This window comes from Nyctibius grandis, chromosome 32 (genome assembly GCF_013368605.1).
Source record: "Nyctibius grandis isolate bNycGra1 chromosome 32, bNycGra1.pri, whole genome shotgun sequence".
In the NCBI taxonomy this organism is placed as follows: Eukaryota; Metazoa; Chordata; class Aves; order Nyctibiiformes; family Nyctibiidae; genus Nyctibius; species Nyctibius grandis.
This window is the reverse complement of record NC_090689.1, coordinates 1,503,927-1,531,631: the sequence shown is the minus strand read 5'-3', so window position 1 is coordinate 1,531,631 and position 27,705 is coordinate 1,503,927.

The following is a 27,705-nucleotide window of genomic DNA, read 5'->3' as shown; positions in this document are numbered from 1 at the left end:
GAACCTGAGCTACTCTTTAACATCTCACCATGACCTCTGTAACAGGCTGCTTGAAGGAGTTCCATTCATCTAGGCAGTGTTAGTCCGAAAAAAGGAAAAGGAAACCCACCCAATGCCAAGTGTTAAGGCCAGATGGAGTCATTAACATTTAGCTGCAGCTCCCCCTGTGGCACAGGCCATACTGCTTCACTGGGGATTCCTTTGTCAAGGTGAGCAGCAGTGGTTTACTAGAGCACGAAGTTTATGACTGGCTCTAAGGTTTCATCAGCTGGCTGCAGGGCGTGACAGGCTGGTTCGCTTGCTGAATAGGAGAAGGGTCTATTCTCTCTTGTCATACGGTGATGACAGTAAAGACAAGATTGAAAAGCACTAAACAGGCCCCACGCTTTAGGAATATCGGCGAGGTTCGGATCAGCACGCTTGCCTATTATTATTGTATTACTTTCTCCTTGACGACACTGTGTGAGGAACACGATCAGATTTATAAAACCGTTCACTGCCAAGCCGTATGTAACCCTGATACTAAGTAGGTTTTCTTTGACTACAAAATAGCATTGGCAAAGCACAGATCATCTACCTACTAGATACAGCCTATCTCAGACAAACCAAAGCTTTCTTTAGAAGCAGCCATGTTAAAGCACAAATCCATCATTGATGTGCAGGGCCAGGAACTGAATGATGTGCCTTTAGAGAGCAGCCTCGTCGTAGCCTATATAATGCTAAGTAAGAGAAGCACATGGCAGAGGGGAAGGTGGAGATCTGCTTCTGCAGGTATGTGCTATGTTCACAGTGCGAGAGCATATGCAGTGAGTCAAAATAATACGTAATGAATTATCAAGTGTTATTATGCAAAGTAGTTGGAAATAAAACTGACATTACATAAAAAGTGATGTGATACAGGAATCACTCTGAAAGCAGAGGAAGGGATTGTAAACCAATGTGATCTGGTTCTGATTTGAAATTGGTGGAGTTGACATTCCCTGAGCATCTTTTTTGGCCCACAAGGAAATGAGCAGACGTCCCGCTCCCTGTGCTTACGGGAAAAGCAGCTGCATAGCTGTTCTCTCACCCCAGTCTCATCAATACTGGCTTTCATGTTATTAGCTCTCAAGATTGCTCTCGCAATGATTCAGCCTTTAAGATGTGGTTATTGTGCTTTTTATAAGTGAATGGGAAAAAACACAAAGGTTAGCTATATTTCTTCTCAGTGAATTCCTTAGCAGAAGGAAACATTCAATGATGCCCCTGTCTGTGAATGTGGTCTGACAGATCAATGCATTTTCTGGGTTCTGTTACCCTGCTGAGAATTTATAACAGATTTTGAAGCCAGACCACATCTTCCCTTCTAGCCAAGGATAAGTTAATTAGGTAAACGCCATCACACAGTCTCGCAAAGTTTCTGGGTTCTCACTCTCTGCAGGGAGAGAGGGGCATCTTGTCCCCTGTCCCCCAGGAGAATCAATGAAAGTCGCAGCATGTCCGTGCGTGGAGGTGCCATCTGCTTATGGGCCTTTGCCCCAGTTTGGGAGTGCTTTCTGTGCTGGGGGGGCTGCAAGCCATTTACCCCCTGCGCAAGAGGGATACACAGTGCCAAGGTGAATATCGACGAAGGATAAATGGATTTTTTTTAATTTTTACTACAAATCTATTCTCTGTGGGGTTTTTTTGTTTCTTTTATGCCAAAGGAAGGTATGATTTTGCTGATGACTTCTGCATACTAACATAACTAATTACTTAATCAAGGGCTTCTGCCTTCTGTTTAGAGATAGCTGAGATATTAAGAGATGGCATTAATGCCCTTAGAAACACAGTGAGACTTGAGAAATCTATAAAGTTATATTTAGTGGTAAAAATTATTCCATTATAATTTGTCAATTACAGTGTTCTATCAGATATGAAATGCTCGAGATGAAATCTGCTCCAGCTGGGGGGAGGATCCATTTTCTGTGCTTTCAGACGTGTCTGGAAAGAAAATGCCTTTACTTAATTTTTCTCATGTTTGCGGGGTTGATAGGGTTTGGGTTACATTTAGTACCAAGGTGGTCTCGTATAGGGCTAGCAGATGGTTGATAGGTGTTAACAGTATGGTATAGGCATAAATTGATGTTTTCTGGATTGGTGAAGAATGCCATAGAAAATACCTATAAGTAAACCTCCAATACTGGTTCAGAGAGTCATGGAGTAACTTAGGCTGGAAGGGGCCCATGGAGGTCATCTGGTCCACCTGCCCCCTGAAAGCAGGGCCAAATCATGTTAAAACTTTATAAACAGAACCATAATAGAAAATGACTTACAACGCCCTCACAGTTTTCCTCAATGTTTCATTTCCATGTCACTTCTGTGTACTTTGATGCTCTTTTTCATTGAGGAAAACTGCACAAGTGAAAATGTTCTGAATTTTTCCTGTCATTGAGATACTGAAATTTTTCCACCGTTATTACTGCTTTGGAGAAAACACAGCTGTCCCTCTTTGACAGAGGGGTGTTTGCCCATGTTCAGAGCACACAGGCTTCATAGCATTTTGCTGGTTCCTGCAGCCGAGTACCAGATTTGTCGTTTCTTCTGTAACCACACCCTCGGACACACAGACAGTCCATCCCTCGCATCCCCAGGAAAGAGAGGTCAGCTCCTCTCCTGTAATAAATCTGCGACTCCAGGTGGGAACCCCTGGTGCTGGCCCCACAGATCCAAGGTGGGGCCTTGCTTTTTAAGACCTCCACAGAGAGCAGATGGTAGAATAGGGTACAACGTCGCCATAAGCATCTGTTATGCATGAAACTCTTCCTCTGCTGTGTATAATATGTGCATACAGGGTAATATATTGATTTGCTTTATTATAATTTCTGTCATTTTTATCATACCTTACCAGTTAGTGACAGAAAGCCATGGTTTTAGTGACGGAGAACCCCACACTCTGCCTTGTCTCTTGTTTCAATATGAAAGCTTACTGAAGGAGGACTAATGAAAATTATAGCTATTTATCCACCAAAGCTATGAAATGATACATTATGATTCCCAAAGTGCTGGGTTACTGTACTGTGACAAATAGAATAGTATCCTAAGTACCCTTGAGTGAGAACAAGTGTGCAAAAAGGAAACTAATATCGGAGATTTATTTCTTTCAGCCACTTAGTTGCCAATAGAAGGACTTATAAGTAAAGTTTGTATTTCTTAAATATCTGTCTAGTGGGGGAGTTTAAAAGCTGATAAAGCAGGTGGTGCCTTAGAGCCTATTGTGTTTGAAGTGGGAGGAGGAATAAATGTGATTTCCATATATAGAATCATAGAATACCAGGTTGGAAGGGACCTCAGGGATCACCTGGTCCAATCTTTCTCAGCAAAAGCACAGTCTAGACCAGATGGCCCAGCACCCTGTGCAACTGGATCTTAAAAGTGTCAAATGTTGGGGAATCCACCACTGCCCTGGGGAGATTATGTGATTATTCCATTGGCTGATTGTTCTCATTGTGAAAAATTTTCCTCTTGTGTCCAATCGGAATCTCCCCGGGAGTGAGTTGTACCCATTTCCCCTCATCTTTTCCATGTGACTTCTTGTAAAAAGGGAGTCTTCATCTTCTTTGTAGTCACCCTTTAAATACTGGAACATGGTGATAAGGTCTCCCCTCAGCCTTCTTTTCTCAAGGCTGTTTTTAAAGAATTGTTTCTACTGCTGGGCTGTGTACAGCTGCTGGGCCCCGGAGCGGACACGCGTTGTGCTCTGTAGCCATGGCCTTGGGCACTCTGCTATGGCGAAGCTCGGCTGCTGGGTACCTGTGACAACTTGCCTGTCACTTGTCTTCCAGGTGATCTTTTCTTCATCTGCTTTTTGTGCCTGTAGCAAACACCCGACCTCTACTGGGGTCACACCAGTCAGGTCTGGGCTGTCTTACTCTCATGCTGGGGGTGGGCAGCAGCAGCAGCACACATCAGTACAAGCCTGGTGCCACAGCATATGGAGAGGCTGCTGAATCGCAACAATTGCCATTCTTCTTTGCTCTGTGTAAGGAGCATTTAGATGTAAGGCACTGAAAAGCTGGATTTGTGCAGTACCTGCCTCTCCTCCTTCCCCCAGCGCAAGCAGACTGCATGCAAGAATGACTTTGCTGCCGTTGCCAGCCAGGTGGTTCCAGAAAGGGTGCTGCATGCAGTGTCGTACTCGGTGGCTGAAAGATGGCTAATGCATGGCTCATTGAAAGCAGCTCTGACCCATATGGGCTCTAGGACTGCAGCGTCCTGGATCCTGTATCTAGAATGTGCATATGCTGAGGGCAGAAACAGGGGCAGGGGCAAAGGAGAGGTCCTGTTTGAGGTCCTTGACATCAGAAAGAGAGCATCTGGCTTGACTTTGTCAAAGACTTGCTGTATTGTCTTGGGCAAATTCTTTCAGACCAGTTTCAATCCAGAATTTAGGCTTTCCCCTCCCACTGACACACCTGAGGGCTCTCTTGTTTTCCAAGATTTACCTAGAGGGGGTAAGACTGCTAGATTTGGGGCTGATATCTGTAGAGCTGTTGGCAGCTGAACAGGAGTTCCCAAGGCCTTCTGTCTCAGGCCAGGTAGGGGCAGGTCATCTGCAGTGTGCACTCGTGTTCCCTGCTGCAGAGCCAGCCGGCCTGCCCTGGGCTGGAGGCAGTGGGAGCCCCCACGTACCCACTGCGGGGATCCCAGCAGGAGAGGGGAGTCTGTGTGCGCAGCGCATCTCAGCCTGCACACGGAGGAGGGACAGAGCAGAAAGGGCTCTCCCCACCGCAGACCCCCAACGAGGGGCTGAGCCCAGCTGGCAGGCAGCCTTGTAATTCAGCTCTGATGCAAATCCAAAACTGATGCTTGTTGCAGTCACCAAATTAACTATAGAGAACAAGGTGATGCCTTTTGGTTTATCTAACAAATTGTCTACTTTGAGTTATCAAAATCTATGTGCTTTTATAGCACCTGGGGCTAAAATCAAGGCAGCTGAAATCAAGAAGAGCTTTCTCATTATTTTCAAAATACCTTAAAACTTCATGAGGACGCAGAGGGGAACCCCATTCTGTCTAGTCTAGTCTAGCCCCAGTTATCCTAATCCACCCTGCTTTGCAGTCAGACTCTGGCTCCTTGTCCTCCAGGCACTTCCAAACTTCCCATCATGTGAACAGACATTCAGAGTTGCAGCTGGGCAATTAAATTATGTGAAGTGCATGGTGACTATTTTGACTGATGTTTCCTGATTATTTTTTATGTGCATGGTATGTTTTTATGAAGGCCATTGCTCACTGAGCACATTGCTGAACCGGCCACCTGACTTGTTTTCCTGAGCCATTGCTGCTGGTTTTAGGACATGTTAGTGTGCTTGTGTAGTTCATGTTCTTCTTTTCAGCCTGTACTTTGTCATCATCAAAATTAGGAAAGAGGCAATCTGTGAACAAACATGCTAATAATAACAACACTCTGAACTTGCGTTTGGATTTGTTACGCTTCTCAAATCTTACCTCTTACAATGCCTACAAAGTGCTTGAAGTCTAAGCAGCTGATGTGCTGTGACTCCTGCTCATCTTTCATTTTCTGGTCTGATTGTTTCTTGCTGCCACCACTGTTTTCCCCCTGTGTAAGTGGACTGAAAGCCTGCTGAGGTACAGATCTTTTTCTAGCGTATTTAGTGCTCGCCCTTGGTGAGTCACACTAAAAGCAATATTAAAAAACAGTGATCTTGGGATTACAGTGTTTTAAGAAACATTAAGCAGTACCCTCCACTCTCCTCTGGTAAGGACTTTCAAACAAACTTTTCAGTGAGACGTTAAAGGATGTCTGTCTTTGTCACTTGCCAAGGTAGGCTTAGAGGCAGGAAGCTCACGAGTACCTACCCATTAGGAGATTTCTGACCGAGGGCTCTTGGTTCCCCCCTACAAAGTCCAGTAGCTGGAAATGAAAGTGAAGTGAGAGAAAGTACTTGCCCCACTTGCACAATGAGAGAAAATAGTGATTTATTTAGAGATTAAATAGGTATCAGATGAGATGTCTAGCTGAACAACACGTAGTTCAATCACAAATGGATAGGTCTGATACAGAAATGACATGGTGAAGTTCTTTGTCTTGTATATAGTATGTCAGAGGAGTGCCCCTTCTGACCGTAACATCTCAAGAAATATCCCTTCTCCTTTACCCTGTGGATCTCTGAAGCCTGGTAACAAGGTCTTTCATAAATGAGATCTCCTTTCCCTGCCTTTCACCTGCAGGTCACTTTGGTTAGTGACTCTGACATGTGGCCTGGGTTTTTTTTCTTAGTAATGAAGAAAAAAAATTAGGCATCAGTTCCTGGTTGACTGTTGTGCAGAGTTTTGAAATAAAACCATTGGTATGTGGCTGAACCTGCCTGATGATGCGTTGTTAAAAAAATGTAATAATGTCTTCGTCACAGCAATGAGGAGATAAATTATATGTTAAATGGTAAAGCACGGCACTGCATATTTCATGCTCTGTAATGACTTAAGAGTTCATCGTGATAAATATTATTAAAATAAGTACCAAAGAAATTAAATGTGATGCTCTGCTACCTGCGCCGAGATCTTCAACTCACTTAATTCTTGCTGCGTTGCCTTTTGCACAGCCGCTATTCAATATCACTTTTAAAGAACGTGAAAAGGCAAAAAAGTAAATCCTTTAGGATGAAAGGCTGCACGATTAACAAAGGGAAAAGGGGAGTTGCCTTGAAGCTTTCCCACTGCCTGTAAAAAATGAGCTTTATGTTTTACACAGGTGGCATTATTTTTAAATGTCAGATCTGGGCTTTGTTTCCCCCTTTAATATAAATGTCAGTGGCGTTTTGCTGGGAAATCTTTTTGTTTCACCTTACACTTTGATAAATTCAGACTGGCTTTCAATCTTGCCAGCTGCCTTTGTATATTAATAACTCTGTTGACTGAATTTCTGCATCAGTGTTTTTCCAGAAGCCATGAATAAAACACAAGCGGTGGCCTGGGCATATTCCAGAAGATCAGCAACCAGGTTTAGCATGAAGTGGACAAGTGCTGTAGTGACAGTCGGGGGGAAATAAAATAGCATGAAGCCCCACAGTCATAACCAAGGCAGAGAGCTTCAGTAGCACTTGGGCCACTGGTTGATTGTATGAAGAAAGAGTATGTTCCTTGCTGGGGAGGGAAAATAGAACCAATAGCACGTCAGTCTGGAGTGGGTAGAGAGGGTGTGGGTAATGGAGTACCACAGGGAGAAGAAATCATCAGAAACTGTTAAATACTACCCTACTCTGCTCTTTAGAGAGATGGTTCTTAGACAGCCGTATAAGCTTTAAAGAAAAATATGACGGTGTTAGAAGACTACTGTTTGGCACCTGAATTGTCTGTACTTCCAGATCAGTTGGCAGGTGCTGCTGAAATACCACTGGGGGGAAAAATCACTTCATCCATCATGAGGGCATTAATCCTGTCCTTGCTTTCTGAGACGATTCAGTGCCCTAGTGCCGTCAGATGTTTTTATAGCTACCATTCATACAGAATAACACACTAGCGGGAAGGCAGGAGTGGGCTATTGGCAATGTTATTGCTCACTTGGACTGGATGGTTGGAGGAAAAGCTGGTGAAAGTATCCCCATCTGCTATCACTCCCCTTAGCATCTGCCCGGGGCACTGGGCTAGGGGGACCCTTGGTCTCATTCAGTAATGCCATCTTTGCTCTGTGGGCCCTTAAGAGCTGGGATTACCCCTTTCATTTGTATGTATTTGATACTTTTAAAAATAGTATCCCAATTTTCTATGTGGGGTTTTCCCACCCAAAAGTATAGTTTGTTGCATTTAATGCAAATAGATTTGTCTAATCTGAAATAGCAATAACTGCGTTTCTGTATGAAATAAAGTAAATGTTGGCAAAACCTGCACTTACCGTAGCATTTCTGCCCTACCTTGCTTATGCCAACTCTTTAACTTCCAAACCCCTCTAAAGTTCACAGTGTCACTTATGTCATCTCTAAACGATACTAAAGCGGCCAAGAGTTCTCCTATCTCATCATTCTTTGAGTAGTTGACTACCAGCTTCTCAAGACTGAAATGTATTTCTGTAAAACCTTTTTAAGCTGTCTGTAATGATGCATAAACTGAGAAGTAATGTTCTGAGGATTTGCATGAAAACCCACTGTGTTCATGGTACATTGTCTCCGAGTTAGAAGGTTTTATAGCAGATTTTTAGTGTGTTCAGATACTTAAAGGTGTTCAACTATATTCTGTCAGAACTTTCTGGACATGTTAAGTCTCTACCTTTTGACATCTTAGAAACTCCCATGGATCTGTCACTCCTGAGAAGCCAGTGTGAAACCAGCTCTTTAAAGAGGCTGCAGAGCCTGTGCAGCTGCTCGTGCTGCTTTCATCATGAGCAGAATAGCCCCGACACACACAGCATCATTCTGTTACATGGATGTAAGTGCATGTGGTATTCTCAGTATTATGGTATCAAGTACCTCTGTGGTACAGAAGTCACTGCTGATGAGGACTGGATCATCAAACCAGAGACAATTAAATACCTTTTTTTTTTTTTTTTTTTCCTACTGGATCCATTAATGTTCCTTTATAAACTTCTAATGCACCTAATTGTTTAGTGTCCAACAAAGGAGCCCAGAAGGTCCACTGGCATGTCCCTCGTCCTCATGTTATGTTTATTGCAATTTCACCTCCTTGAAGATAAAACAAAGACTTTATGCTCCTTTTGGGAAATGGGAGATGAAGGCAGACTGCCAATGCTCGCTGAACGTGTGCCTGAGGTGGCAGCCTTGGTGCTGAGGCTACAGCTGCTCTGCCTTTCAGGCAGGCCTAAGTGCATGAGCAAACTAAAATTCATCTCATGTCCTCACTGAGTAGGAATATGCATGTGCTAATTCAAGTGAAAGAAGTCTCTGATCTGTGACACACGGTAGTGCGGATTAAGAAGACTCACAGCTCGCTCTACTATCCTATCTCATTATATGCACATCCTTTTTGTCTTAGTGGCAGCATCACGTTAGGCCAACAAGTCAGCCATGTAGTTTTTTTCTGGAAAGCTTCCTAGGTATCAAAACAACTAGGATTTGTAGGTAGCAAAGCTCAGGCTTCCCTGTTGCACCTTGGATTCCCATAACTGAGTCAAAACATACACCGGGTGTGGTTTTCAGCCTGCCCTCTGACTTAGTCTGCTAAAGAAAGGATGGATGTATGGTGAGTAACATTGCCACTGTGATTTGAATCAGCACAGGGTTGGCAACAAAAACCATGCTGTCACCTCAGGCGTGCTCTTTAATCCAGCTCCTGCAGGCTTCTGAACAAACTGTGTTGCACCAGAATACCTCACTGTGTTTGAAGCAGATATCAGGTGCCACTGAGTTTAATGAGCTATACTGAGCTTTACAAACAAGCGTGAAGACTAGAGAGTTGACAAGCAAAGATACATCCCACAAAGCAGATTGACACACGTGCTCATTTTGAGGTTGTGCAGATCTATAAGGGTAAGAGTGGAGCGAAGGACTACGGATCAAATACTCTACGTCTGAAACCTCCATTTGCAATGAAGCAATGGAGACATGAGATTAACTCATGGCATCTAGGTTTTAAAGCACAATTTATGAAAGTAAGTAAAGTCAGTTGACTGAGCAGTGTCAGTTACAATTTGTGTGCTGTGGTGTGCTGTCTGATTGAGGACCAGATGCTGATACTTACATTAAGTAAAAGAACGCAGGGAGATGTCCAATGTGGGATTCGGTGGGATACTTTTGTATCAGGGAACCAACAAATGAGGGTGACAAAGTCTGTCGGTTAAGGTACAATTCTTGATCGGAAAGACTGGTGTTTGCTGATAAAGGGTAGTTAAACTCATAAGCTTTTGTAGTGTGATAAAAGCTAAAATATAACAGTACCCAAGGAGTGATTTTGTTCTCAGATTCCTGTAGTATGGCTAGCTGCCAAACTCCTTGCAGAAGTGGTGCTGGCAAGGTGTGTGCTCTTTTGCAAAGGAAAGCCTAGGTCTGAGCTGGCAAATGCCTAATTCACATAGAGTCTGTGAATGTATTGAACAAAAAGCAGCTATGAGAAATTGCTTGCAGTAATCCAAACTCAGCTGAAAGGCTGCTCTGATTCGAATTTGACTACTTCCTATAGCCAGTTTTTGAAAATGTCTTTTACTGTTAATTCATTGTCTTTAAATATTTCTTTAATACCTTTCTTCATTGCCTTTGAAAAAATCTTTGATCTCATGAGTTGAAAATATAACTGGCAATATAAAAATAGAAAAGCTTATGATGTTTTTATTGGTATGAGTTTACTCAATAACTTTGAAGGCTGCTCTTCCAGTCTGGGAAGGAAATATGATGCCAGTCCAGCTGCGTCTCCTTTTTCTCCATTGATGTTTTTTCTTCCTCTATAGCAGTTGCTGAAAGCTACAGTTCCTGCTTGTCCCAATTCCCTCTCCTGTTCTTGCATCTTCCAGCAGCTACTAAACATGCCACATCATCCCAGCACCTCCTTTCAATGGATTTCTCTCATATCTCCTCCTTTTTCATTGCATCAAACTTAATAACAAATGCAGATGAGAAATTTATTCTTTTTGTTCTCTTACTCTGTTGTATTCCCTCCATTCTGCCCATGGTGGCAGCCTCAGTGCCCTCTTTTGCTGATTTCTTTTTATACCAGATGCTACCCAGAAACACCCCTCTTTCTCATGTTCTATGTGGTGATATAAAAAACTTTACTAGCAAATGGACATTCCTCCTTAAAAAAACAGATGAGGAAAAAATGGCATTTTTTGGCTGCCCTCTAAAGCATTGTGAGCTCAAGTTGTGTTTCTGACTAAGCAAGCCACCTCGCTCTCCTGAACACCTTTGTTGTTGCCAGTATTCTCGGTGCACAGGCTGGCTTCAGCTGTGAAAACAGGAGCAGAGTGGAGGGATGAAGGGAGGCAGCCCTGCAAAACAGATGTGCTTCATGAATTGCCACTGGCTCCACATCTGTCTGCCTGAACTATGCTCTGTAAGACGCGTAACTTAAATGCTGACTCACTGTTTCGAGGGAGCCTGAAGAATTTTGGCACACAGTCCCTTCTAAATCCCCAGAGTACTGACAGCCTTTCTCCTTTGGCAAGTAGAATTAACCATTGTGGTTGTTAATATCCATAGAGGATGGAACAAGCTTGCAATGTCCTTGGAGCGTTTAACTCCTACTCAGCTAAGTGGGAGGCTGGGATGGTCTCTACTCTGGGTCCTCCATGAGTGGATCACAGCCAAGCGCGGTGTCGTTCCAGGCAGCCACTCTCCATTTCAGAGCTGAGTATTTCTGTGGTGGGTGTGAGTGAGCAGAGGTTGCTGCAGCCCTGGGCCGTGGTTTGTGATTCTGTGCGGTGCTGCTCAGAGCCGTTTCTCCGTTCAGGATCAGGGCTCCCGCTGCAGCTGGTCTGACAAGAGCCACAGGGAGTCAGTTCATTAGATAAGATGTGTGAAGTTTTCACGTGGCATGCATGTTGGCAAGGCAACTTCTGGTAAAGGTTAAAAGAGAGAGAGGGAGAGATACAGAGGCAAGAGGAAGGTGTTGAACAGATGATTAGTGGACTTGAGCCCAGGATATGTATGGGGAAGTCCAAACAGCGAGTTGGAAATGAATCTTGGACACTGCCGAAACCTCATTCCACTCCAGCGCTGCGGTGGTGGGGATACAAGAACGTCCAGCAGAAGTGGGCCATGTCCCTGCTGTGGATCCACCTAAAGAGGCACCTGCCCATTGAGAACCAGCAAGACCTCAGGTAGCCTAAAAGCTCCTTCACCTTGGTGCGGAGTTGGCCCGTTTGTCAGCTCTGAAATTTGCAGTAGAGGACAAAAGTGATGGGCAAACATCTATTCCCTTTGCCACCACCATTTCCTAAACACAGGTCCTTTCCCCTCAGGGACTGGGGCCTGTTTGTTGCAAGATGAGAAGGGAGGTCTGCGACCTGATGGCCAGGAGCAGGGAGGGGACAGAGGACTCGCGCTTCGGCCATCCTCCTGGTGCATTAAAAAAAAAAAAGCCCAAGAAAGAAGGTGTTACAACCCAGGGAGGAAACAATTCTAACAAAGCTGGGCAAAGGCTCACACATTCTGGGATTGCAGGTCACCCAGCATCTGTAGAATAAAACATTAAATCCTGCTCACAGGATCTGGGCTGAGAAACCAGTGGGGCTGGAAATGTTAGAAACAGGTTCTAAAGATACAAATTAAAGGAAGAGTCCAGAGAAAAGAAACTTCTTCCCTTCCAGACATAGGAGCCATAGGGACAGGTCTGAGGGTGTGCAGGACGCGGGCAAGGCGTGGCACGACAGGCTGCAAGCTCCCCATTTCGGCCTACTGCAGCTGTGCATCCCTGCCTGCTGTGCTCCAGAGTTAATTTAACTGTACTGAGATCTGGGTGTCCTAACGTACAGTTAGCCTCTGCTTCGCTGTGGCTTTCATTTTGAAAGGGGGAAGGAGAAGGGCAGAGAAGGAGGAACTTCCATGCTAAGGCTGAGTATTTTAACAAAATGTAACTTTCCGGCCTGTTTTCTGGGAGCCAGTGAGTGAATCACCGTTAGCTCTGCCGCAGGCTGAGGGGGCTCAGCGGCTGAGCCATGGCAGACCGAAGGGAGCCATACATCAGGAGCAGAATCAATGCTGGTCAGCCTTGAGCGCTACAGCAGAGGAGCACCATTAAACACCTGCCAAGGACCATTCACTCTCCACGACGCTCTTCCATTTTGCTACATTAGTTATAGTTTCCGACAATGACCTCTCTTGACTCATGGGATTTTTTGAGAAATTTCTCTATTTAAATTTCATGCATTGCGAGTCTGCTCAGATTCTCTTAGAACTTAGAGGTTAGTTCTACATTTGACTGACTTGCTTTAAATAAAAATAGTCCTCGAAAATTAACCCCTTCTTTGCTAGGCCTCCATCTTGTGAGTAAATGGTAGCTAATGCTAGGAAAGGCATGAAGCTTTTCATGGGATGATGCCAGCAGAAAGCAGTCCTCACTTTTCAGGGCTCACGCAGGTGGTGCAAAAAAGTAGTAATGGCTGTAAATGAAAAGGCTAATCGATTGTTGGGAAAACTGAGGATGTCTTAACCCACACCGTGTTCAATTTGCTTAAACAATCTTCCCACACAGTAGTCAAGACTGGTGGAGGATCTGGAGGAGAGGCATTTACCAAACCAGGGACTGGAACAGTTCAGAAATGCGTTAAAAATGAAGTAGCAATTGGTGTCAGTGGATCCACTGTAGATACACTTGAATGTGCTTCCGTGCTTACTTCTGGTATGTGCTTTCCTGGTCCTGGAGTTAGAGATTTGTGTATTGTGTTGGCTTTTGTGGAGCCCAGTTAATGGTGCTCATTAACTTCAATAAACTGCAGTTTTAGTCTTCCAAAGAATCTTGCACATGTTTCTGCTACCCCATGGATACAAGAACAAGAGCTCCAATTTCCTTATGTTTTGCTTCAATAGCTTGGCAACAAGTGATCTTATATTAACATCTGACAGTGTTGGATCACTTGAGGACACAAAAAAGAGGCCAAAAATCAGTGGTGGTTCTCGCAATCCATTCCTCTGTTGACTCAATGAGCAGTTCAGTTCTCATTGCTTCTACATTTGACAGACTGAAATTACTGTCTCACTTCTTATAGGGCAAACGAAGAGCTTAGTACTGTTTGGTTGTGTTGAAATATCTGCACTACAAAAGAAGACTGGGTTTGCAAGAGCTTCCCGTGGAAATCTCTCTGAAGTAGTTTATACAACTCTCATAATTGCGTATTTTCCTTTCCTTTGGTTTTACATGTGAACGGCAAGCAGGAGCTTGTTTCTTGTGTCTCTGCTTCCTGTAAATGCCAGAGCCATTATGTCATCCTGACTGAAAAAAAGATGCTCTAATATTAATTCATGGTTTTAAAAAGAAATTATGTTTAAAAAGGAAACAAAACCATTTTAAGTTCATACAGTTGTGTTTTGTTTTTTTTCTCCAGAATGCCCAAGCCCTTCTGCTGCAGTTCAATTAATTTCCACCATGGATGCCACCAGAAGGCTGAAATAAGGAAAGCACTAATATACTCAATATCCTGAGAAAACGTATCTGAAGGCCTTTACTGCCCTGCTGTCGTGTTGCAAATACACACTGAGTGCACCGCCAGGCCCTGCATCCTCTTCCCCTGCCCTGGCTTTTGGCTGCTTGTCTGCAAGATCAGCTCTGATGTGGTGCAGGTGACTTTGGACCTACCTCATCACTATGGACTTGTCTGGTTCTCATGGGACTCTCGGCTGACCCTTGTTACCAGCACCCAACCCACTCTGCCCTTGCTTGGGCACAACAGGACTGCGCCAGGTTGGGGAGGGCACTGCCCTGCTGCTTTGTTGATGCCTGTGGCTCCCGGCTCATCTTTGCAGGTCAGCCCACTGACACATGGTAAGATTGTGTAATTATACTCAAATAGACTAATATTTTCTCAAGAAATTCTCTAATATTTTAAAAATTTTGCTCTGTGCATTAAATCCATATCTGAAAGAAGTGGTAAATCAAGTATTTCAGCCTGCAAAGGAGCTTTTTTTCTACTGTGCATGTGCTAATGCACAGAAGGGTAGCCAGCTGCAGGCTGCACTGCTTCTTACTGTCTTCTGCCTATGAAGTTGGCTCATGTGGCCACAAAGCCAAATGTGCAGGCTGCTATCTTTAGGGAGTACAGTGAATTCTACCTGACTCATGGCTGGCTCCAAAGTCCATTGAAATAATTAGAAACATCTTGTGGATTGTCTGTGAGCAGCCCTACAGACTGCATTTACTGCATTAACTTATGTGCTATGTTGTGCTCTTGAACCAAGACAGTGTTTCAGTGCCTGCTGCTCCAGGGGAGCCCTTTGGTTGACTTCAGTTCCTCCGTCCAACCCTTACCAAACAGGCTGGTGTAGACATATTAGGGAGGCTTTTGACCAAATGTGGCAAGAAATCTATTGTGCCTGTTGTCTGTATTTGCTTATTGTTTGTACTTGCGTGGAGCATCTAATGTAATCAAGCTTTGCTTTAGCCCTTCACATTACTGAACAGCAAGAAATACCCACACCAAGGTAAGTGACATTCAGAGTCAGGCTCCATCTGAACAGCTTTTCAAAGTCAGTGTTCTAACCTTGTAATCCAAACAAATAATCAAAGTAAAAATCCTCTTTCTGTAATTGCTAATCTGAAATACTCAGTCAAAACCCTCTTCTATCAACTTCAGCAAGGGAGTAGATGATCTTCAAAGGTGTTTCAGCTTTTTAGATCAAGGTGGTTTTGGTTTTGCTTTTGGGTTGGGGGTGGGGTAGAGTTGTTGTTTTGGTTTGTTTTACAATACTTAGATCTTTGCATGAGGTAAACTTGCAGCTACTAACAGGAAAGTCAAAGACTTTGTTAGAGCAGGAAGTAGCCCTTCTAGTTCCACATGCAGAGGCACCTTTTAATGTGGCTGCTGAATTGGATTCATCAGAAGTAAAGGCTAATCCTCCCCTTGACATTTACAGAGTTGGTTGATTACATCTCTTCTGAACCATCCATGTAGAGCATTGCAGGTTTTTATAAATTCTTCCTGGAAATGTTTAATATTAAAAGGTTTTTCCGATTCCTAATTTAAGCTCGGCACATTAAGAATTGAAAGCTTACAAGGTAAAGCAAAAATAATGACAGCTCAAACCTGGCGGAGCACGCTGGGAGGAAAAAAATATCACTGAGACAAAAACATTTTAACTGCAGTGGCCAGAATTCTCTTGACCATCATAAAACCACTTCCTGACATTAGCTGAAGGAGGGTGAGCTGGAGGCCAGTGCAGCAGGTGGTATTCGTGCAGGGCTACGTGCTGACATTAGTACAATACTTACGCTGCACATAGAAGTGGAACTGAACGAGGGCACCCACCATCTATTCTCTGCTCAAGAAAAACCTTTTCATTTCTTCTACGACTTACACAATTTATTTGAATTTACTTTTTAATTGTTTTGGAAGTACTTTGTCCCTGTGAGTAGAGTACCTATGAAAGGGAAGTCGTTATTCGTATACATTGTTAAATGCATATGCGTATATATGTGCTTTATATTAGAGTAACAGTAGTAGCTAACAGACCCATGAGAGATCAGAGTCCCGCTATATGTAGACTCTAGATTGAGTAGGAAGCAGTCACTGTACCACAGAGTTAACAACTCTGTGAAAACAGACAAAAGAATCATTTCTGTCCCTATTTTTAGGGAAATTGGTGCAAAGCAAACATAAGGACTCAGATTTCTGTATGGTACAGATCTTTATAGGCCTTGAAAAGGGATCAAATTTTCAAATTAGTTCTCTCCTCCTGAAAATCTGGGCATAGGTGTTGTACTGCAGGTACTAGATTCAAAGGTTTTCTTTAAATCCTGGCCCATATCTAATGTCAGCCAGGCTCTCTGTAGGAAAACAAGCAAGCAGTCTCCCATCCCAGAGCTTACACCTCTAAAATCTCTCCAGTGGTGCTGCTGCGACCCAGAAACAGGCATCTATGGTGGACCTTCTGGGACATTGTGTCTAGCCCTCCGCTACTGCCATCAGTCCCCTCTAATCCTATCTATAAGCTTATCAGGCCTCATGTTAAAACTAAATAGGTTCCTCGTGGCAAAGCTGTTACCATTTTCTCCTCCTTCTGTTATCTCAGAGGAGGTGGTTGAAGAAAAATCTAGTTTCAAGCTTGAATTTATCTGTGATTTATTCATACTTACTTATTCTTTGTCAGTGGTGTTCTTTAACATATATAGCTCTTCTCCTTCCCTTACGTTTACCCTCCTCCTTTCCCAGCCCCTGTGTTGAACTTACTGGTAGCAAGTTCAGTCTTGGCTTTGCAAGGTTACATGAGCCTTACTCGTGTACTCTGTTGTGAGCTAACCTCTCCACAGCCCACGTTTTTCTAAAAGCCCTTCTCCACATCTGTTGCAGATTGAATAAGTCCCCGGTTCGAGTGATCAGGCCCAGAAATGGTGTTTCAGATGACTTCTTATCCAGGCACTCCCTTCAGAAGTGAGAGATCCAAGTTCAGTTCCCTTCTCTGAGTGAGTGAATCTGAACAGTTATTTCACATAAACTACAGACCAAGCTTGTAGATACTATTTCATTCACTAGAAGAAATCAAATGTTAAAGTGGAGTGGCACTATCCCATAGCACTGCTGAGAGTCTTAAGCATTAGGCTAGAAAGTAATTCTCTTTCCTGTGTCAGTACTATCATAATTGAGGAGAGCCTCACCTCTCCTCCCTGCAAGACATAAATCCTGAAACTGTCTGGAGAGCTTCCTGGTAGATGTGTCTTCCTCTTCCCTCAAGCAGAGGCTGGGACTTAACCTGGCTCTCGCTATTCCAAGGAAAAGACAGATGCTGCATCAAAGTAAACAGCTTTTTCTAGGTTTAGTGGTGCCAAGAATAACTGAAAATTGAAAGCTTTAGATCAGTCTGGACTGGTTTCTGTTTAACTTCAGTTAGGTTTGATGCACTAGGGAAAAAAACAGGTAGGAAAAAGACGACTGACCAGTGCTGCTTCTCTTACAGTTTGCCCCTAACAGCCACTGGGGAAGACTGCCTTTTTGCTCATGTGCAGGCTGCTTGGTCCCATTAAGTACAGAGAAATGGGTGTGAACAAAGATGAAACACAGCTTCAACATCCATCCAGTGGAACAGTGCAGCCATTCGTTAAGAGGGTTTGTAGCTGGTTAAACAGAAACGGCCGGAGTCAGCCCGTGTGGTTCATACTCTCTTATTAAACAGCCTTATTGCAGTAGGCACAACTGATTGTTTTCACACAAATGGATTCCATGATGGCAAACTAGAGATATTGTTCACTTTGATCAGTGAGAGGGCCAGAAGAATTTGAAATGGTTTTTCTTTTTTTAGGTTTGGTAAGTAGTACATTCGCCTACAGAGTTAGCACCAGAGAAGTAATAGCACAAGGTCAGAGTTAAACTTGTTATATTAAAATTACACTTGGTAATGATCTGAACTTTAAAAAGTATCTGCTTCCCATTTCAGAAATGAGACAGCTCAATTCCTTCCTACGTTTCATTTGTTTTAAGGCAGAGAATGGAAATGGTATCAATTTTTCTGCTAGCATATTAAAACATGTTTTTATTAACAAGTAATTGCATTGAGTCTTGGAAAGCATTAGCAGCAGCAGCAGCAGAAAATACTTCTGGAAAGCTGAAAAATGTATTTCAGATTCCTTTGAATAAAAATGTAAAACTCCTCCAGCAGGGTATTGCCCTTCCCTGTGCATAAGATGGGAGAATTTTATATAGGTTCCACGGCTGAGAGCTATTTTAAATCTCATTTTGAACTCAAGTAATCTGTGAAGGGAATGCTCATCTGGGTGAAAAGACACCTTGTACATTTTTTGAGATTAAACAAGTACAAAATACCTGAAAGCTTAACAAATTCAAGTGAAATTCAGAGGGAAGTCCACATTTGAGCCATATGTGGAATGGTTTTATTTCCAGTTTTGGACTAATATGGATCAGCAGGGAAAGGGGGAGGTTGATCTTCCCTGTGGTAATTTTTCCAGGACAGTCTCCTATGTGGATGTAGTAATAACCATGTAAAGGTGCCAGTGGATTAGAAAAGAGAGTCATTGGTACATGAGACTTAAATGTGATGTGATTAAATGAAGTGATCATCTAGCTTGTCAAGAAGATTGAGAAGCAACTTTATTACACCACATAAACACAGTGAAATGAGGGAGAATACCACATGCTGATGAACTCTGATCTTGCAAATGAGGACAAAGCGAAAATAATGGTTGGAAGCTAAAGTCAGATAAAAATCCGTTAGAAACGTGTTTTCAAGTGAGAGTGACTGGAACAATCTACTGAGGGATGCGGTGGATTCTGCATCTCTGATGGAGGCTGCATCTCTGAGTCTTGGTTGCCTTTGTGAAAGACACAAGGTCCTGAGCTCAGAACAGGGTGAGCGTATGTGTAATAGTCTGAAAATAAGCAGGATACTGACTGGACATGAGACAGTCCCTCTTGGTCTTAAACACTCAAAGGGTTACATCTTAAGTTTAATCAAGCACGTAGCTGCCATTCCTGCAGCTGCGAGTTCAGTAAGCTGTTGGGGCAAATGTTTTGTTAAAGTGCAGTGACAGGATTATGGATGTAAGCAGCTGGAGGTCGGTTCTTTGGAGATGGGGTTAAAAATAATGACTGGGATTTCCAGGAGACCCATTTGGATCATGTGGCAGAATATCAAGCAATATTCAGAAGACCTTCCTGGGGAGAGGGGTCTCCCCAGATAGCCTCAGGGAGACAAAAAAAAAAAAGGAGGTTGACTTACAGTAATGGTGTTGGTGAACAGCGCTGAAAGTTCTCTTCAGCAAAAACCGAAGGGCAGGGGTAGGATGATTGTGTGCAAGAGTTGTCAGGGAGGCCCATACCTTCCAGCTAAATTTACCAAATCAAGCAACTTGGAAAAGCCCAAGTTATTTGGAGGCGTCATGTCAAGCCAGAAGCCAGGGCAGAGTGCCTGTGAAGGGAATCTGAACAGGAGGGTGCTCTGAAGCCTGTCCCCTTTGCTGCCGTTCATATTGCTGTTGATGCTGTAGGCGCTGTGCAGGCTTCTTCCCACTGCCTCAGGAATGTTTTAAAGCCTCGATGCAGAGGGGAGGAAAGCCCAAACCACCTATCCTTTCATTGTCTTTTTTCAATCAAACTTCACATGGTGATCTCTTTGAAAAGATCTAGTGACTGGCTGAGTCCAAGCCCCTCTGAATCCGAACGGTAAACCACTCGCTGACCTTGGCAAAACCAGGATTTCATCCTTGCTTTTTAAAAGAAAAGAACAATGTCCCAGCCTAACCAAAACATTCAATAAGTGTTCAAGGCCAAGCTATCCCATGGAAACTCCTTCCTCCTTTATCTCCTCCACCCAAAGGTACAGTTTTCTTTTAAAAGCCTCTGCAGGCTGCTGCAGCAGTTTTGTAATTTGAGGGTAGAAGGAAGCTGGAGTTTTCTTAAGGGAATAAAGAAGCAGTTTGATTAGAACATGGCAAACCTCCAAATAGCTCTTAAAATAGGTCTTTTGAGGAGTGTTTATATCACCTGATGGCACAGCTGGGACCTTGTGGGTCTGGATGAGCATCCATTCATCCTTAGGTTTCTTTACATCATCCTGATAACAGTAAAAAGGTTGATAACATTGGGAGCCAGGGCTCAGACCTTTCAGACTCCAAGTCTTTTCTCACCTGCTCTTGCAATGAAGCACATTCACTTAAGGTTACTATAGGAAAGTAAGCTGTGATGATGAAAATATACCTTAACCCTGGATTTTGTGCTGGTGGAATTTAATGAACTTTCATCTGCAACCTGGCTTGAATATGTGTGGGTCAGAGCGTGGGTCCCTCAGTCTGATCGCTCCGCTGGAGCGCCTGCAAGTGGGCACGGCAACAGAGTCAGTTCTGAACAGACTGTGTTGTTTAAGGAATAAACTGGACTTTGTGTCCTTCTCATTCACTGGTGCAACACATGTTCCTCGGCCACTAAATGCTGGCAGGAAATTTGTGAAGGACACAAAGTAAGGAGGGTGGAAGGAAAAAAGATGCCACTTAAAACAGACAGATGGAAAATTTCGTATATTGAAAAAAGATGTCTGTTTTGTAGAAAACAGGCTGTTAAGTATGTTAGTTATTTTTAGCCAATAATGCACTTGATGAAAGAGTGTTCTTGATAAGGAACAGCCTCTGATGGGAGGGAGGGAGACAGGACCACGGCAGGTAGTTATTAAGGCCTGTTTGGTTGGCAGCTGTAAAAGTAAATAGTGCTGCTGTTGGTTAACAGGCACCAAATGGGGGGATTGAACAAACCTTCAGATCATTAAACAAGTGGAAAGTTCACTCAACATCAAAGCGTGGTTTGGTGGTTAATTTGTACTTTAAAAAAAAAAGAAAGGAAAAAAGGAAAAAAACCCAAATAAACCTGGGACTAAATATTTCTGCAGGTCTTGTTCAATCTCCATCAGACCTGCCGGGGAGCAAGACTGGTGCCATGGAGAGGAAGGTTTTGTTTAACTCCTCATTTGTGTGGGTAGGTCTGCCGTGACATCTGTCTCCACAGACATCATTTCTCCACCCAAGTTCTACCTTTTCTGAAAAATCCTGTCATTCAGGGAGCTGGGGACATGGATCTATTGCTCAGGCAAAGGGCTGCTGCCACTGGGTTACCCCAAAAGTGTGCCTCAGTCAGGCATCGTGCCCCACTATCCAGCCTGTTTCCATTAGAAGGCAATGCAAGGACCGCTGTCAGTCATATTGCCTAACTAGTGTATTGCTGGAAACAGGATGATGTTGATAGAAAATAAACGAAAACTTTAAATATCAAAGATTGAACAAAATTGCAGCTCACATAGGGCTGTTTGTGGCTTCTATGTGATTTGGATGTCACCCACACCCTTACGCTTAGGCTCCCCTGGGCACAGAACATGTGCTTGTCTCCTCTGCCCAGGGATGAATTTGAGTCCTTAGTCTTCTAATTTCTGTGTCTGTAACTTCTGAGTCTTCCTGATTCTGTGATTCTGTCTTCACATTTACCCATTCGAAGTGTGAACAGAAATTCTGTAACATTCTCTTTATTGCAATCTAAAACAGAAGGAAGCTCATTATTTACCTACAGCATCAGACTTCCCCTTGATGCTACACAGGCGTCTTGGTGCTCTTTCACTCGCTAAAATCTGTCTGAGCTCCCACCCTCTAGTTCAACCCAGAGACTAACAAGGGGAGGAAATGGTAAAGATGTTGTGTAACTTACAGAAAGACTGCTGAAAAAAAGTTTGTTAGAAATATGTTCTAGTACTTCAGGGAAAAGTAATTTTTTTATATAGCTTTTTGTAATGCAAATGTTCTGTAGCAAAGCCTGTGGAACCTTGTGTTATTAATCACCCTGAGTAACCAAACTTTCTTTATTGAGACTGGGTCTTTTAGCTATTTGGAAAAACCCATAAATATGTGATTTAAAGAGGGGGAAGGGGAGACCACTCATATACAACAAAGTAAAAATGACCTACCATTTAAAAAGAAAAAGAGAAGTAAAGAGATTTGATTTCCCCTCACTGATCACACCTGCACAGAAAGATGGCCAGCTGATTGCTCAGTGCTTTGAGGTGGCTTGATCAGCCTGTGCTGGGGGTTTTTATTATTATTAGCTTTTCTTCCTCTTCACTCTCCTGCCTCTTGCCCATAACAGAGATGAGGGAAATCATTCGAATAGAAATCCTAGCACTAGTAATAATCAAAGAACTATTCTGTTCTTATTTCAGAATCAAGTAAAAAAATCGTTGTTCTTTTTTTCCCTGTAGTCTGCCCTTAATGTGATGCATTATGGCCACCTCTTATGTTCTTGTTCATTTTAGGGTAGATCATGATTTAGGTGATTGATTGCAGGGGGGAGCAGGAGTTCCCCCTTCTGTGCTCAGTGGATGCACACTGAGGACAGGAGTCTCACAGCCAGTTTAAACCAGCAGCAATGTTATATCTTCCTCTCCCAGCAGCAGAGCATCGCTGTGGGAGTATGGTCAGGTTGCTCTGCTGGGCTTGGCTGGGTTGTTGCCACCCAGCCTACCAAGGCCACTCTCTGCTTTGTTGTGACTCATGTTCCTCTTTTTTGCCTGTTTTCTGTCCCATTTCTCACACCCAAAATCACACTGCTTAGTGATTTTAAATTGGAATGTCACACCTCATTTAGGTTTTCTTTGCAAGATAATCTAAAGTATTTGTGACTTTCTGTGATAAACAGAAGCCAAACAGGAGAATGGACTCTAGGTGTCTGCTCATGTCATCAGCATTCAGGCTTAAGTCTGATTTTCCATATTCTGCCTTCCCCAAATATCGGTATTAGGAACAACCTCGGGGCAGTTTGATTCAGGTGAGCCCCTAAAATACAGGTGTTTACTTAACCATTTGCAAACTTCATCATCTTTCCTGCTTTGTTTCCCTCACAGCCTCTAATTTTCCAAACTCCATCTACCCCAGTCCGTGTGTCCCAAAGCTCCTTTATGCTTCCCACCACATTCAGGTGCAGCAGATGTACCTTTCCCTTCCCCAAGCCCTGGCGTGTCTGTACTATCAAGTGTCCTGCCGTTCCCAGCGCTGCTGTCCCCTCTGCCAGCAGCGTGCTGCTGCCCTGCCTGGCCACCCCTGCTCCATGGGTCAGAGCCAGGTTTGTCCCAGAACACTCTTATAGAATCACAGAATCGTTTTGGTTGGAAAAGACCTTTAAGATCACCAAGTCCAACCATTGACCCAGCACTGCCAAGCCCACCACTAACCCATGTCCCTCAGCACCACATCTACTCATCTTTTAAATCCCTTCAGGGATGGTGACTCCACCACTGCCCTGGGCAGCCTGTTCCAATGTTTGACAGCCCTTTTGGTGAAGAAATTTTTCCTGATATCCAATCTAAACCTCCCCTGGCGCAACTTGAGGCTGTTTTGTCCTATCACTTGTTACCTGGGAGAAGAGACCAACACCCACCTTGCTACAACCTCTATTCAGGTAGTTGTAGAGAGCAATAAGGTCTCCCCTGAGCCTCCTTTTCTCCAGGCTAAACACCCCCAGGTCCCTCAGCTGCTCCTCATCAGACTTGTTCTCCAGATCCTTCACCAGCTTCGTTGCCCTTCTCTGGACTCGCTCCAGCACCTCAATGTCTGTCTTGTAGTGAGGGGCCCAAAACTGAACACAGTATTTAAGGGGTGGCCTCACCAGTGCGGAGTACAGGGGGATGATCACTGCCCTTGTCCTGCTGGCCACACTATTTCTGATGCTCTTGCTCTGGGATGGGGCTGAGTCCAGCTGCTTTCCATATATACCTATTTTATGACAGATAAATCTATGAATAAATCTCATTGCATTTTCCCCAAGGTGGGCAGCAGCTCTCTGGGGGCACCTGGGCAGCAGGAACACGAATGCAGCACAGGCCAGGAGGGAGCATCCCCCAGCTGCACCCCGGGGCTCCTCGCCTCTGGGGACACAGGCTTGGCCCGGCCTCTGATCGGGCATTCACAGGGTCTCACAGTGAGCACAGGGGACTGGGTCAGGCTGGAGCTCTTGTGGAAGAGGGAGGGGATGGACGTGGGTCCAGGTCCTCACCGTGAGAGCTGTGGCAGAGGCCAAGATGTGTGCGTGTACTTGTAGGAGTTCGGCCAGCTGGAGAGCCGGGGAGGGGGCCAGGAGGAAGTCAGGCATGATCTGCAGAGGAACGAGGGGACCAGGCACGGCTAAGGAGGGGAGGGGGATGTGCAGAGCAGAAGGCATCTTCTGTGGCTGCTTGGCCTCCTCTGCCTCTTTCTGCAGGGAGTGAGACAGCCCACCCTGGAGCCACAGTGAGCCCTGCTCCCGCATCCCCGGTGTGGAGCGGGGCATTTCGCTTTGCTTTGGCACGCAGGTATTTGCCCTGGGTTTGTTCATGCCCATTTTTTCTAGTCCATTATCAGTTGTGGTTACAAGCCAAAAGGAGCACCACCGCATCTGAGCAAGGCTCAGAATTAATAGATGCGAGAGCAGCAGGTCCAGGAGATTCTGCTGAAATAATTATGCCCCAACATTTCCTACAGGATAGATTTGAGGAAGACGGTGGCAGCTGCTGTGGTTTGCAAGGAAGTTGAAAAGCTGTTTGTGCAAATTCTTGGGGCTAAATTTAGGCTGTTAGGGCTGGGTTTGAGGCCACTCCTTCCCAATCCCATTCCCATTTCTAGTTCAGGACTGTGTTTGTTTCAGCAACTGCACAGCAGTCGGCCCTGGGGACCGAAGAGAATAATCATTGTGTTTCGATCCTCAGCTCCTTTTCAGAGCTAATAAATAAGTTAGCTGCTGGCTTATATAACAGTTTGGAAGCCCACACCATTCAAAGGTGTATTTCATTGGCCCGGATAATTAGCAAACATTACCCCAGCACTACAATTTGCTGTTTGTTTTCCCTCAGAAGCAAATAGATATAAATTGTTTAAAAGGGCAAACCTGTGCAAGAGAGAAGCATCCAGGCACCCAAACACCAGCTTCTAGCAATTGAGGAGGTATTATTGGCATCAACAGGATTATTGTCATTTTTAAACTATGCAGCTGCTTGTGATTGCAGTGCTCTCCTGGAAAGGCAGCTGATGGCCAGCGTGCCTGGCCGGCAGGCTCTGGGGCGGGATGGGAATTGCCCACTGCTATGCCGAGATTGTTTATCTTGGAGGTCTCTGGCTGGGTTTGTCTCTCAGTGCCGCGTTATCGCTGCTGGTATTTTCAGGTCAGCCTGGATGCCTTGAGCCGAAATTGAAGGCTGCCTGCCTGCACGTCGCAGTGGGTACGGTCAGATGGGAATTGTTCGATGAAACAGCTTCTGAACTAGAAAGTGCCCATTTGTCCAAACTGAAATGGTTTTGTAGGGCTGCACCCCTTTCAGTGAATTTCTGGGAGGCTACACAGCTGGTGACAGGGTCCTGCTGGTCCCCGCACACCAGCCTGGCCCCCGGCCCTACAACCCGGTGCTCCTCGAGGCTGTAGCACTCCTGACCCCAGAGCAGGGCTGCCCTGGCTCCCCCCTCTGAACTCGTAGGGTCGCACCACAGCGGCTGGGCATGGTGCTGCACGGGGAGAAGCAGACGGATGGAAGCCAAACCTCTGAAATCCCAAGCCCAGCCTTGGGTTGTCTAACCTCCGTTAAGCATTGGAGCCCCGATTTTACTGGGCTTGTCTCAAATTTTGACATCCAGAAATCAGGTCCCAGATGAGTCTTGGGATGTGCTTTCATTTTCAAAATTGAAAAAAGAAAGAAGTGGTTTGTATGTGAAATTTATTGGGTTTTCTCTGCTGGGGGAGACATCAAAGCTTCTGTTTCGTTCTGAGAGAGAATCATTTTGCTACGTTTGAAGCGGTTTTGGACTTCCCACTGAACAGACATCCCGCTTTTCAGCCAGCTGGCTGTTACTCTCTGGAGCTGTGACGGGGTCACTGCCCCCCACTCCGATGCTGCCCCGCAGTTCTGCTCCCCGGTATAGAGGGGCAGAGCCCCTCCGCTGCTGCAGCAGAGCTACCCGTGTGAGAGGTTGTCACGAATGTTTACGCAGTTTTAGCTGAACTGAGAAAGAGACAACAAAGCAGCCTCCAGTCTCATTTATAAGTACCCAGTGGGAAGGAAATTAAATTGACAGTATTTAAGTTTTCGTTCTCTCCTGGTGACATTTAGACATGGGGGTCACACTTGGCAAAGGCGAAGTAATCAGCCGAGTACAAAACCTCATACAGCCCCATTTCTTGTTGCAAAGCATTGCCAGTGGGCCATTCAGTCCCTCTCCCCCTTATACAGGTATGCCATTCATTTCATTAGTCCCTTGTGAATTCTGTTGCAGACAATGACATAATTGAATTTAAACAAATTAGACTAGACTCTCCTCTGGTCTAGTGAACATTTATGTCACTCAAGCACCAGGAGACCTCTGGAGGGGTTTGGGTTTTTGTTCTTTTTTTTCTTTCCTTAAATACTTCAAAAAAATCAAATGTCAATGACATTTTCTGGAGTAAATAGTTCTAATGGAGCTGCACAGAGATTTGGGTGGTCATATGCTTTTTTGTGCAACAAAGAAACAGGATTAGTTTTACCTGAAAGGCAGTCACAAAGCTCCCCACAGGCATCTCAGGAAATGCTCATTCTTCCTGACTCAGGTGGATAAAAGATTATGACACAAATGGTTGCATTTAAAGGAAATACCTCCTCCCCAGAGGGTAACTTTTTTTTTTCTTCTCTATAGTGTAATACTAACAGATTAACAGTCTGTTAGGAGATCTGTATGTATGTCATGTTATACGTTGCTCAGGTAATTGGGAAGGGAGAGCAGGGGATGTTGTGGGGAAAATTGCCCCGGCTGCTAGCGAAGTAGGGCCAGATTCTTGGCTGCATAAATGTGTGTGGTTACAATTTACAGCAGGAGAAATATGGCTGTGTTTAGTTGGCCTTGAGTTGAACTTTGATTTGAACAATCATTTTATGGAAAATAATGTAAATGGTGGGGAGCTTGTTCTGATGGGGCCTCTCGTCCGTAGGCAGTTCTCATTGTCATCTGCAGTACCCAAAGGGCTTCTTTCTTACCTGTGGTAGCACGAAGACTAAAATGAGTCTGCTCAGTGGCTGAGGTTGACCCTGAGCATGGAGAACCAATCCCAGACTGACTTCAGCTCAGAGCTGAAACAGCCCAGAGACATAAACAAACCTATATGCCCTGTGACCTTGACCTCCTGGTAGTTGTGGGATTCTTTCTAGAGAGTGCTTAAGCTTGTGCCAAAACCCCGCTGTAGGCAGGCACTAAAGTATAGTAGGCTCCAAGGAGATGTTACAGTTAAGCTGATGTCTAGATTGTTAGAATTAGCATTTAAGAAGGCCTTGTGCTTTTTTCTTTGTTTTCTTTTGTTTCTTTCTTTTTAATTTCACTGCAATAACCATGGTTAGGTGTCTAAGACCAGGCATTGTGCATCACCTCCCTGTATGGCTCCGTTAGCTGAGGCCTTCTCCCTCTGCATTAAACATTCATGGTATTTAGAATAAATGTTGCATGCGCTGTTCTGTTGAAATAAAAAGCAAACTTCCTTAGTGAAGTAATTAGGATGTGGGTCACAGGTTTTTATATAGCAAGTCAGATGTTATTTAAGTTTGCAGGAATCCTGCACTAGGCCTTTTATCAAGAAAGTCCATTTGTTTTTAAAAACCCTTAA